Consider the following 12,600-nt stretch of genomic DNA (forward strand, 5'->3'; position numbering starts at 1 on the left):
CTTGCCCCAACAGACCTCTGAACAGGGTGCCCCTGTGGGCTGGGAATCAGGCAGTCTCCCCCTGCCTCCTGTATCTCTAAGCTGATACGAGTCTGGGCTGCACTGTGCGGGGTTGGGCGGGGGGTTGGCGGCCCCTGCGTGAAGGCCTCTCCAATCTTAATCAGGTTGCTCTTCCCATCCCCCTGCCCCCAGCGCGCTGGGTTCCTGCAGCTGAAGCCTCATCTCAGCACTTCAGGCCTCCTAATGAAATGGCAAAAATACTTCCTTCCTCCTCTGCTATGGCTGCGGCCTCCTCCTCCTCTTCCTTCTCCTCCTCCTCCTCTGCTGCAACCACCCTGCCCTCACCTTGGACTGGGGGCTGGGAGGAAGTTTGACCTCTAACATGCTGAAATTCTTTCTCCTATCTGAATCCAGTGCAGCGTCAGACGTGGACTCCCTGGCCTTGAATGACTGACAGAGCAGGGGCCCTCTCCTTCCCCAGGAATACTTGTTTGCTGCTCTGTGAATTAGAACTGGAGAAGTCCTTGGGGCCCTGGGAGCGATTTTTCTACAGGATTGTGATCAATGACTCCCTGTCAACCCTGGGGCATGGATTCAGTGGGGCCCCACAGGGTTAGCATTATGGGATTTCACATTATTCTCAGTGACTTGAAAGACTGAAATGGGAGTGTGCTCGGCAAGTATGATAGTTGGGTGGGGTTGCTGATACCTCAGAAAGCAGGAATAGAATTCTTCAAATGACCCTGACAAAATGAGGGAGATGAACCATCACAAGCAGGACCATGTCCAGAGAGGACGAACACAGGTAGTGTGCACAAAGACCAAAACCCAGAACTAATACACTAATATGGTACACTGGACAAGGGAGATGGGCAGTGATTGACTTGACACAAGTATAGTTAAAAAGAAGAACTGGGGAGATGGTGTCAGGGTACATCACAAGTGAGTCCATGATATAAAACTGGTTTTCTCCCTCCTTTCCTCCCACCCTTCTTTCCTTTCTTTTTTCCAAAACTAATGTGGATCCTGCATATAGTAACAAAAACCCAGCATGGAGGAGCTGAGAAGCCATCCAAGTGTGAGATTTAGAACCAGAAGTCACCTGAGAGTCATCTAGTCCAACCCATTTATTTTATAGTTGGGGAAATGGGCCCAGAAAAGCCCGTCACAGTTAGTATTAGAAACAGACGTAGGATGCCACCCAGCACTACATGACCCTTGCCACAGTCCCACTCAACTTGTTCCATTCTACCTGCCATTGGTCATACCTTTCAAAGCATGATGGGTCTACCTTTGACCAACACATTTTTAGCATAAGTGGAAAGCTAGAGAGGATCTGGAGAAGAGCATAAATAATGCCACAGGACTGGGTGCTGTGTGCGTGTGTGTGTGTATGTGTGAGTGTGTGTGTGTGATCTAGAAAGGAAAAAGCTGATGAGGTAACATTCAATGGTTGTAGAGCACCTACCATGTGAAAAGTGTGCTATACCCATCTTCAAAATTTAACTCCTAAATAAGGACAGAGCTGATGACCTGTTCTCCATTTCTTTTGAGAACGATAGAAGGGAAAATGAGATCAAGTGACATACAAGGAATAACTTTGCTATGAATAGGAAATGATCACAAGCACCTAGTGAGTCCTCAATAACAGTTGCCAAATTGAGTGAATGGCTACTAAGGGAAGCACTGGTATTTCTCATCTTCCTGAAAGCAGAGGGCTAGATTATATGCCTTTTTTTTTTTTTTTTTAAACAGAGATGGGGTTTCACCATGTTGCCCAGGCTGGTCTCGAACTCCTGGGCTCAAGTAATCCTCCCACCTCAACCTCCCAATTGACCTTTTGAAGTCAATCCAGAGTCTTTGTTCTTATGTTCCATTCTTTGATTGGTCCATTTGAGATATTACGTGGCCTCCTATTTGAGACCATATCTGGCCTCCCGCTCTGGAGTGGGAAGTGTACCTCCAAGTTAGGAGGGCTCTCTATTTTGGGATGATTTAGACACTGCCTCTCCTCTAAGAACTCAAGGCGCCATAGCAAAACCAGCTCCAATCCTATTAGGGACCCATCAGTGAGAGATTACAATTGGTCTTCACACTTTTGAAATGTCTAGGTGGAAGAGGTGATCTCCAAGACAGGCAGGATTTCAATCTAATTGACAGTCAATTCCATGCCCATGTAGCTTCAGGTTCTCAGCCCTGTTGCTGACAGCTGGCCCTGGGCCCAGCTAAAAAGCCCAGCTCCTTGTTTGAAGTGAAGTTGAGGATATACTTGGATTTTATTTAACATTACAAAACGCATTAGTGCCTAGATGGGGTCAGTCCACATCCCTAGATTTATCTGGTTTCTATTTTAGTCTTTTAAGGAGCTGGACACAGCTATCATATGATCTGAATTTGTAGTGTGTGTGAAGGGTCAGAGGTTGGTCACTGTGGAAATCTCCATAGCTTGAAGTATGGTTACCAGGACCGTAGGCTTGGCCCTGTGCTAGTTTACATACTATGGGGGATAGAAGACACCAGTTGCATACGGTCAGGAAAACAAAACGGAACCACAATCAAATGAATGAAATGCATGTGCTTCAATTGTATGGTAAAGGTTAAAGGGATTGGAGAAACTGTAAAAGAGGCTATGATGGGATTGGGGTGGGTGGGTGGATAGAGTGGGCATTGGAGGGAAAACACAGCCAAATCATGGAGATGAGAAGGTCTAGGTGTGCTTGAGGGGACTGGCCAAAATGGTGGGAAATCAGCTTGGTGAGGCAGCTCATGAAGATCTTCACAGCAGAAGAGTTTGGCTACTACTGAATGAGCAACTGGACACCCTGATTGAACTCTTTTGCGAATGGTTTTATGGTGGAACAACAAAGCCTCCTCAGCTCCTCTTTCACTCCTTCTCTTCTACAAGGAAAAGGATTTTCACACTAGAAAGGACAAGGTGAACACCAGAGAGAAGCTCCTGAAGGCAGTCTAGTCCAAGAGAGCCGTAAACTGCCCTGAGTAACTCCATTTCATTGTCTGAGTCAGTAACATCCCAGGGCACTTAAGGACTTGCAGCTCAAATTGCAGGACAACGGGTGGTGGCCCTGAAAACCCCATAGAGAAGGGAAGAGATACGTGCTGCAGCCTAGAGATGGGCAAACATGGCCCCACTTTGACAGATGGGAAAAGGTAAACTCCACAAACTTTAGATCAATACGTTTGATATTGATGGAGGGCAAGATTCTAGGACAGATGATTAAAAGGATGGTTGGTGAGCACTTACAAAAAGAAGCAACAGCCGGGTGCGGTGGCTCACGCCTGTAATCCCAGCACTTTGGGAGGCCGAGGAGGGCGGATCACGAGGTCAGGAGATCGAGACCATCCTGGCTAACATGGTGAAACCCCGTCTCTACTAAAAATACAAAAAATTAGCCGGGCGTGGTGGCGGTGGGCGCCTGTAGTCCCAGCTACCCCGGAGGCTGAGGCAGGAGAATGGCATGACCCCGAGGTGGAGATTGCAGTGAGCTGAGATCGCGCCACTGCACTCCAGCCTGAGCGACTGAGCCAGACTCCATCTCAAAAAAAAAAAAAAAAAAAAAGAGGCAACGATCACGCAGTCCCCACGTGGATTCAGGAAAAACAAATCATGCCCCGCTGGGTTAATTTCCCTTGACAGAGTGACCGGAGAGGTAGAGGAGGGAAAAGTTATCACCCACAGCGTATCTGGAGTTCAATCAAACATTGTCTCAATGCTTTTGGGACAACATGTATACATGTGGGGTGGGTAAAGGTAAACCTAGGCGAATTCTTAACTGGTTGAATGACTACATACAAAATAGTTCTGTTTTAATGTCACTAGATCAAATTTACAAATTACACAAAGTTGGTAAAGTCCCTTATTTGAACTTCAAAATGTGGCAGTACAAATGTAAGATGTGAGAGATGTGGCTTAGAGGGGTTTTAGAGTGAATGAAAGCTTATGAGTTGAAAGTGTGGTTTGGTTGCTATAAAAAGTATTGTGACCTTGGGCCATATTACTAAGAGTACAACTTTCAGAACAAAGGAGGTGATCATCTTGTGCTACTCTGCACTGATCAGACCACATCTGACGCCCAGTGTTCAGTTATGAGCACCAGACTTCAAGGGAGATGTTAACAAAAGTATATCCAGAGAAGAGTGAGAGGACTGAAGAATCCCAGGAGAAATTTGTCTACTGTCAGTGAATAATTACTGGGCTCACAGTAGATTTGTTCTGTGTGACTTCAGGGCTCCAAGATCTAATGGATGGAAATTATAGGAAAACAGATTTGGGTTCAACATAAGGAAGAGGCTCCTTTTCCTTCCTTTTTTATAATGAAAAATTATAATAAAAGTTTCAGCTCCTGATTCCAGCCTCTTGAAGTCCTTTAAAATGTATTACCAACAGTTTCAGAAACAGAAGAAAAATGTCCTAATCCCAACATCTAAACGTAAGCATTTTGCTGTGTTTGGGAAGAACTTTCTAGTATTAGTAGTACTCTCTGCAATTAAAATGGACTGCCCCTAAAAGTAGGCAGCTCTCCATCACAGAAATATTCAAGCAGGGACTCCATGTTGGTGATGCAAAGACGATTAAAGCATCTGATAAAGGACTGAACCAGATGACCTTTAGGGTTACTGAGATTCTATCGTACATGAGCTGGAAGGTCTCATGGTAGAATATTCAAGAAAATATTTCTAGAGCCTACGTGCAAGGTGAGCTGGAGGAGGAAAGCCTGGAAGCAAAGATAATAACTAGTTCAGAGGTACCTACTCTGAGGGCTACAACTATTTTCGCCTCCAACCACCCCCCGCCCCGACTTGAATTTCCAAATTATAGTGTCAGAAGTAGCTTTAGGCTAGGTGCGGTGGCTCATACCTATAATCTCAGCACTTTGGAAGGCCGAGGTGGGAGGATCTCGAGCCCAGGTGTTTGAGACCCGCATGGGCAACATAGGAACACTCTGTTTCTAAAAAACAAAAAAATTAACCAGGCGTGATGATACATGCCTGTGGTCCCAACTACTCAGAAGGCTGGGGTGGGAGAATCACTTGAACCCAGGAGGTCGGGGCTACAGTGAGCTGTGATCGAGCACTGCACTCCAGCCTGGGTGACATAGAGAGACCTTGACTCAAAAAAAAAAAAAAAAAAAAAAAGAAAGCCTTACTGGTTACCTAGTTCCCCTCCCTTATGATCTGGTGCTTTATTCCCTTCTGCAATCTCCTTGCCAAGTAGTTATTTTGCCTCTGCTTAAATATTAAATACTTCCATTGATAGGAAATTCTTGTCCTCCCCAAAAAGACTAGTGCATTTTATAGCATCTTAAACCATTATGAAGTTCTACCTTATGTTGATTCAAAATCAGCTTTCCCACAGCACCCACCCATTGCTCCTGATTGCACACTGTTACAAAGCAAAACAAGGTGAATCCCCCTTCTATATGAGGACTCTTCCAACACTTGTATTGTTTTCTCTTTTTAATGTTTTTATTTATTTTAATTATTATCATTATTTTTAGATGGAGTCTTGCTCTGTCATCCAGGCTGGACTGCAGTGGTGTGATCTCGGCTCACTGCAAGTTCCGCCTCCCAGGTTCAGGCAATTCTCCTGCCTCAGCCTCCCGAGTAGCTGGGACTATAGACACACACCAGCTAATGTTTGTATTTTCAGTAGAGACGGGGTTTTGCCATGTCGGCCACGATGGTCTCGATCTCTTGACCTTGTGATCCACCCACCTCAGCCTTCCAAAGTGCTGGGATTACAGGCGTGTGCCACCAAACCCAGCCAAAAATTTTTTTAAATATTTTTATAGAGAAGGGGTCTATGTTGCCCAGGCTGGTCTCCAACTCCTGGGCTCTTGTGATCCTCCCACCTCGGCCTCCTAAAGTGCTGGAACCACAGGCGTGAACCACCTTGACCTATCCCAATATTTCAAACCTGTATTTGAAAACTGGATCCTGAACCACCATCATCACCCTGTTGATCCCTACTCCAGGTTAAATAGCTCCAGTCATTCATACACAGTGATTTTCAAGTCTTCCCACACTTCTGGTCTCTTGCTTTTGTACATGCTCCAGGTTGCTAACATCCCTGTTCATATACGGTAATTCAAGGCTAAAGACAATCATCCACTGTGGTCTAATGAGCAGACAGGAAAGCAGAACTGTAATCTCTCCCATTCCAGACCCTAACATATTAGCATTTGGGGCAGCTAGTGTCAAAAATAATGAGGTTACAATTACTCCAAACACTTAAAACCTTTTCACACATGTCTCTCTTACCTTGCACTTAAGCATTTGGTTTTAAAAACTTGATTATGAAACTTTACATTTCATCTTCCTCGTTCATTATGGACTCTTGGGATTCTTTCTGAAGCCAGCTTCATGTCATTTGCAAATTTGATCAGTGTGCCATCAATGTCCTCATCCAAGTCATTAATTAAATTATTGGCTAGGCAAAGGACCTCCCTCCAGGCTGACAAAGATCCGTTAGTCACCAGCTGTGAATACACCCAACTGTCCTGTCTTCACCCCACATTTTTCCTTCTTATCTACAAGGACATCTCACGCCAGGGCATTCTTCAACAAAACAAGATTGCATTTTGAAATTCTTTTTGGAAACAGGGAGTGGGGAGGAGAAGGGAGTGGGAACGAAAGGCGTTTGACCTTTAGATCTTCTCCTCCCTTCTCCCCAGCCCCCAGGATGAGCCCTGTGGCTTCAGTCTCCAAGAAGGAATTTTCCAACCAACAGCTCAGATGTAGAAAGTTGAAATAACTTGACTTAGGGTCAGGAAACATGCATTCAGATCCATCTCTGCCTCTTCCTAGCTGGATGACCTTGGTTGAAGTGTTTAACGTCTCTGAGTCTGTTTGCTCATCTGTAAAATGGGGACAGGCCGATTACACCTACCTCACAGGGTTGTTGTGAGGATTAAATGAGATGTATGTGAATGTGCTTCGGAAACTGTAAGCGTTATACAAATGTAAGATATTATTATTATGACTGAATGCCTACTGTGTTCCCCAGTATAGGCTATAAAAAGATGAATACGACGTAGTCTTTGCCCTCAGGGAGCTCACAGTTCTGTAGGGGAGATATGTTCACAAATAGCCATGGTATAAAGTATAACAGGGCAAATGACCCAAGTTGTTACAGTAATTCAGAAGAGGGAGCAGGCCCTTCAGACTGGGGGGAACCAAAAGAGAGGCTTCAAAGAGTTTGATCTGTACCCTGACAAATGGGATGGATCTGACACATGGACACGGCTGAGAGAGGACAGCATTCCAGGTGGAGGAGTCTAGGAATGGGTATTTATGGAACGCGTCTGTGGTGCTGGAAGCAGGCCTGTTTGATTGTAAGAAGTAATGAGGCTGGTCAGCCACATCACAACTTTTTTAGACACGGTCATTTTCAGCATGCCCAGGGTAGAGCATTCAGTCCTTCAGAATGAGGACTAGAATTTAAGCAGAGCCTCTGAGGTCTCATGTCCACTGTTCAACTGACCTCCTTGGAGAAAAACAACTCTTCTGGAGGGTGGAGGCATCCACAAAGGTTCTAGGAAAATCACCCTTTTCCTCTTCTGAAGCTGAAAAATAGGTCTCTGGGAAGAGCAGGGACTAAGGCCATATTTAAATCCTAAAAATTGGCCAGGCGCGGTGGCTCACGCCTGTTATCCCAGCACTTTGGGAGGTCAAGGCGGGCGGATCACCTGAGGTCAGGAGTTCCAGACCAGCCTGGCCAACGTGGTGAAACCCCATCTCTACTAAAAATACAAAAATTAGTTGGGCGTGGTGGTGGGCACCTGTAATCCTAGCTACTCGGGAGGCTGAGGCAGGAGAATCGCTTGAACCCAGGAGGCAGAGGTTGCAGTGAGCCAAGATCACGCCATTGCACTCCGGCCTGGGCCACAAGAGTGAAACTCCGTCTCAAAAAAATAATAATAATAAATCCTAAAAATCTTCAGCTGGAAGTGGCTCTGGCTTAAGAATTCAAGAGTTTTAATTGAAGGAGGGTCATCCACCATATCTGAAAGGCTTCACACTCTTCAATTTCATGTGGGGAGTGGGGAGGGAGAGGAAAATAGTTCAAGGGCTCTCAAGGTCCATTTCCTGATGGTTTCTTTGGAGCTATGGTTATGATTTGGTGCCACCTGGTGTCCAAGACAGAATATAGCGCCCTCGTGTAGAAGCTGCCTTCCCCCTCCTTCCTAAATCAAGAGCACTGAACTGCTTCCCAGCATCTAGGGATGGGACTAGCTTCCTTCCAGCAGGATAGAGCCAGTCATTCAGAGGCATTCTGGGGTCTGTGTAAATAGAAAAGAAGAGGAGGAAAGGGAAAGTCCTGCACCAGGCTTCATAGCCATCCTTTCCTATGTTACCAAAGTTTCTATTTTTTCCCAGAGCACCCCTGGGGTAAATAGAGTATCTTCCCCCAGAGTACCTTCCCCAGAATACTACAGGACTGGGTTTGCCATGTCCCCCTCTCTCCACCCACACACATTCTCTTATGATGGCTTGAGTATCCACAAAAGATTATTACAATACCTCTCTCTCAGACGTGACCAAGAGAAATTGTCATGATTGTCTAGGGTGGCCAAGGGAGGAACAGTAAATGAGTCTTGTTCCCCACTCAGCTCAAGTTTAAGTGCTGTTTCTTCCTGAGTGGGCTATACTATTCTAGAATGACTGGGCTAGAATAGCTCCTCCGTAAGAAACCTGTTTATTGAAACTACACTTAGAAATCCTACAGCCCCTCTTAAAGGTTAGGGGAGGGAGAAACGGTGCCTCTGATAATAGAACAGATGGTGGCCCCCTTTTCCCTCAAGCCCCTTTCCTAAATAGATTCAACAGGATCAATAAAACTGACACTGCGGCTGGGTGTGGTGGCTCACGCCTGTAATTCCAGCACTTTGGGAGGCTGAGGTGGGCAGATCGCTTGAGGTCAGGAATTTTCAAGACCAGCCTGGCCAACGTGGTGAAAACCCATCTCTACAAAAAATACAAAAAATTAGCCAGGCATGGTGGCAGGTGCCTGTAATCCCAGCTACTCTGGAGGGTAAGGCAGGAGAATCACTTGAACCTGGAAGGCGGAGGTTGCAGTGAACTGAGACCGCGCCACTGCACTCCAGCCTGGGTGACAGCATGAGACTGTATCTCAACAACAACAATAAACAAACAAACAAACAAAAAAAAAAAAACAGGAAAAAACTGGAGTGGTCTGATGATGTCTTATAAAGGAGTATTAGTAGAGCATAGTTTGAGGGGATGGCTTGAACTGGGATGGCCAGAGCTGAGCAAGGATAAGACTGAGCTAATGAAAAGGTTAATCCTTCTGCCACTACTTCCATTCCTAGGTACCCTTAAAGTCTGAGTTTCTGTTGTGTCCACCTCAGGCTCTTCTGGGTGCTGGAGAATCCTGGACCAGCTCTCAGTTTGGATTGTCAATTGCAGGTGAGGGGCATGAAAATGGCAGAAGTGCAAAAGAAAGAAACCATCAGCTAGATTAGCATGCTTCAATTCATGGATCACTACTTTTATTTGCCTCAATTCTTCCCTGGTCCCTACATTACAGGGCTGCCAGAGTGCATGCCCTCTAACTGTACTGGCTAAGAAGTAAACAAATTCCTTTTTATCTTTTAGTTAAGACAAGGCTGCAATTTTTGAAAAGTAACATTTGCTAGGACACTAATGGATAAGAAAGTAACCAAAAAAGGTAACAAGAGAACACACAAACTAATGGGCTTACAATGTTCACATTTCTTATCCTGTATCAACTAAAGTTTAACCATAGTTGGCCGGGCCTGATGGCTCACACCTGTAATCCCAGCACTTAGGGAGGCCGAGGTGGGCAGATCACCTGAGGTCAGGAGTTTGAGACCAGCCTGACCAACATGGTGAAACCCTGTCTCTACTAAATAAAAATAAATTAACCCCATCTCTACTAAAATACAAAAATTAGCTGGGCATGGTGGCACACTCCTGTAATCCCAGCTACTTGGGAGGCTGAGGCTGGAGAATAGCTTGAACCCGGGAGGTGGAGGTTGCACTAAGCTGAGCCACTGCACTCCAGCCTGGATGACAGAGCAAAATTCCATCTCAAATAAATAAATAAAGCTTAACCATAGAGGAGGCCGGGTGCAGTGGTTCACGCCTGTAATCCCAGCACTTTGGGAAGCTGAGGCAGGTGGATCACCTAAGGTCAGGAGTTCGAGACCAGCTGGGCCAATATGGTGAAACCCTGTCTCCACTAAAAATACAAAAAATTAGACAGGCGTGGTAGCAGGCACCTGTAATCTCAGCTACTTGGAAGACTGAGGCAGGAGAATTGCTTGAACCCGGGAGGCGTAGGCTGCAGGGAGCCGAGAGAGTGCCATTGCACTCCAGTCTGGGCAACAAGAGTAAAACTCCGTTTCAAAAAAAAAAAAAAAAAAAAAATCATAGAGGAAGTTATCTGGTTCAATGTATAGGGCACCTTAGCAAATCCTTTTTTGCCAGGGCAACCTTTCCCAATTCATGATAGGTCAGAGGTTAGACAAAGCTGCCTAGACCTGAACCTGAAGGTTGGTGCAAAAGTAATTGCGGTTTTTGCAATTAACGTTAACGGCAAAAAACCGCAATTACTTTTGCACCAGCCTAACAGATCTACTGAGTTTCACAGTACCTGGTGGAATCAGTTTCCCATACTGCTCTGAGTGCAGAGACCCTAGTGGGTGCCTTCTATCCTGGCACGTGCTGCTTGCCGGTTCTACAGTCACCCTGGCCCTTGGGTTTCCCCCACCCTCCTCCCACCCTTTTCAGGCCTCCGGAAAGAGAAGACCCCCAGTGAAACTCTACCCCTTCACATAGTTTTGATGACTTAGGACATGTGTTCGGACAAATACAAATAAACGTGCTTACGATTCTAATTAGAAAAAGACACTTAGAATTGAGACTGCTTCTGAAAATCTGATCCTGTGCTGGCAGTTCCTGTTGATATCAGCTAGTATTTCGTTTTAGTCCCCTAAAGTGGCCATGTGACCTTGATGGCAAACGCCATCTTTCTGCGGAGCACGCCTGCGCTGCATCAGGCTGCTCTGACGGCTCTCTCGCGCTCCGCCTTTTCCGATTTCAAAAGCTTTAGACCGCCCACCAAGACCCTTTTTCCGGTCGGAGAGGCCAGGTAGGCTCTCAGTTCATTTGCGGAGCAAACGTGATTGACACAATCTGCGTCTAATGAATGTTCGTCTGCTTCCCAGCTCGGATTACTAGTTCCGCTCCCTTTCCCAGCTTCTTTTTGATGACTCATCCTTCAAATTCTTCACACGCTCGCCTGATTCCCGCCCCTCCCGTCCTCTCTCGCCTCGTTCCCACTTGACGCCCACCCCCCACCTCCGCCGCCTTGCTCTAGGGAAATGGATTTGGTGAATCCTATCGAGGATCGTTTTTTACAGTGTATTTTGAACATATAGAAGCAAAAAGCACAATTTCCGCACAGGAAAGAGGAGGTTCATTTCCTTATAAGGAGCTTAACCCCTCATTGTTCTTTGAGCTTTCTCCCTTCCGCAAGATCGGGGTGGGGGCAGGGGCGGGAGAAACGACAGCGGGGCTTTTGCCTCTCGGTTTCCAGTTCAATTCCAGACCCCCCGCAGCTCTGAGTCCCTAGCAAAGGTCAGCTGCCTTGCCCCAACCGCCGGCCCCACCGAGAGAGGAGTCTGGGGAAGTATAATCCAGGGTTGAAGATTTACAAACATTTCTCCGGGTCTTGGGCATCTGCAGTGGGCACCTGCAGTGGGCACGTATAACAGTTTTGCCGGGGACTGCAAATGCAAAATTACAGCCCTAAAGAGGAAACAGACCTTCAGTCGTTAGGAGGAGGGGGAAAGGTAGGAGGAGTAAGAAAAGTAGGGAGCTGCCGGGCGCGGTGGCTCAAGCCTGTAATCCCAGCACTTTGGGAGGCCGAGACGGGCGGATCACGAGGTCAGGAGATCGAGACCATCCTGGCGAACACGGTGAAACCCCGTCTCTACTAAAAAATACAAAAAACTAGACGGGCGCGGTGGCGGGCGCCTGTTGTCCCAGCTACTCGGGAGGCTGAGGCAGGAGAATGGCATGAACCCGGGAGGCGGAGCTTGCAGTGAGCTGAGATCCGGCCACTGCACTCCAGCCTGGGCAACAGAGCGAGACTCCGTCTAAAAAAAAAAAAAAAAAAAAAAAAGAAAAGTAGGGAGCTGAGACTGAAATAACAAGCTGTTCTGGACCCAAACTCCTGAAATAGGCGAATGAATGGACTTCCACCTGCACAAGAAATCCTAGCTTTCCTGGATAGGGTCAAATGAAGCCAATAGAACATCCATAGTGGGAAGTTGGCAAGAGACTGGCTAAGTTTGCCCCCTTTGGGCTGCTGCTTGTAGTCTCATTTGCTTTTTGATGCTCACGCAACCATCACCACTTCTCTGCTGTGTGTCTTCATCCCACAGCTAAAGCATGTGATTGAAAACTTGCAGTTTGACCTAAGTTTAACACTGCCTTGTATAGAGCTTTGTGAATAATGGGTGCAGGATCAATTCCCCGGAGCCTGAGTATCATACCAAAGGCTAGAGACTCAGGGGCTTCCTAGTGTGCAAA

At 46.4% G+C, this 12,600-nt stretch overlaps 1 long non-coding RNA gene across 1 annotated transcript in view; it reads right to left on the bottom strand.

Moving 5' to 3' along the window:
• The window catches only part of LOC126946343 (uncharacterized), a 35,047-nt gene that overhangs the window by 7,032 nt on the left and 15,415 nt on the right, over positions 1 to 12,600 (bottom strand). The window lies entirely within an intron of this gene.

The sequence above is a fragment of the Macaca thibetana genome, chromosome X, assembly GCF_024542745.1.
Source record: "Macaca thibetana thibetana isolate TM-01 chromosome X, ASM2454274v1, whole genome shotgun sequence".
In the NCBI taxonomy this organism is placed as follows: Eukaryota; Metazoa; Chordata; class Mammalia; order Primates; family Cercopithecidae; genus Macaca; species Macaca thibetana.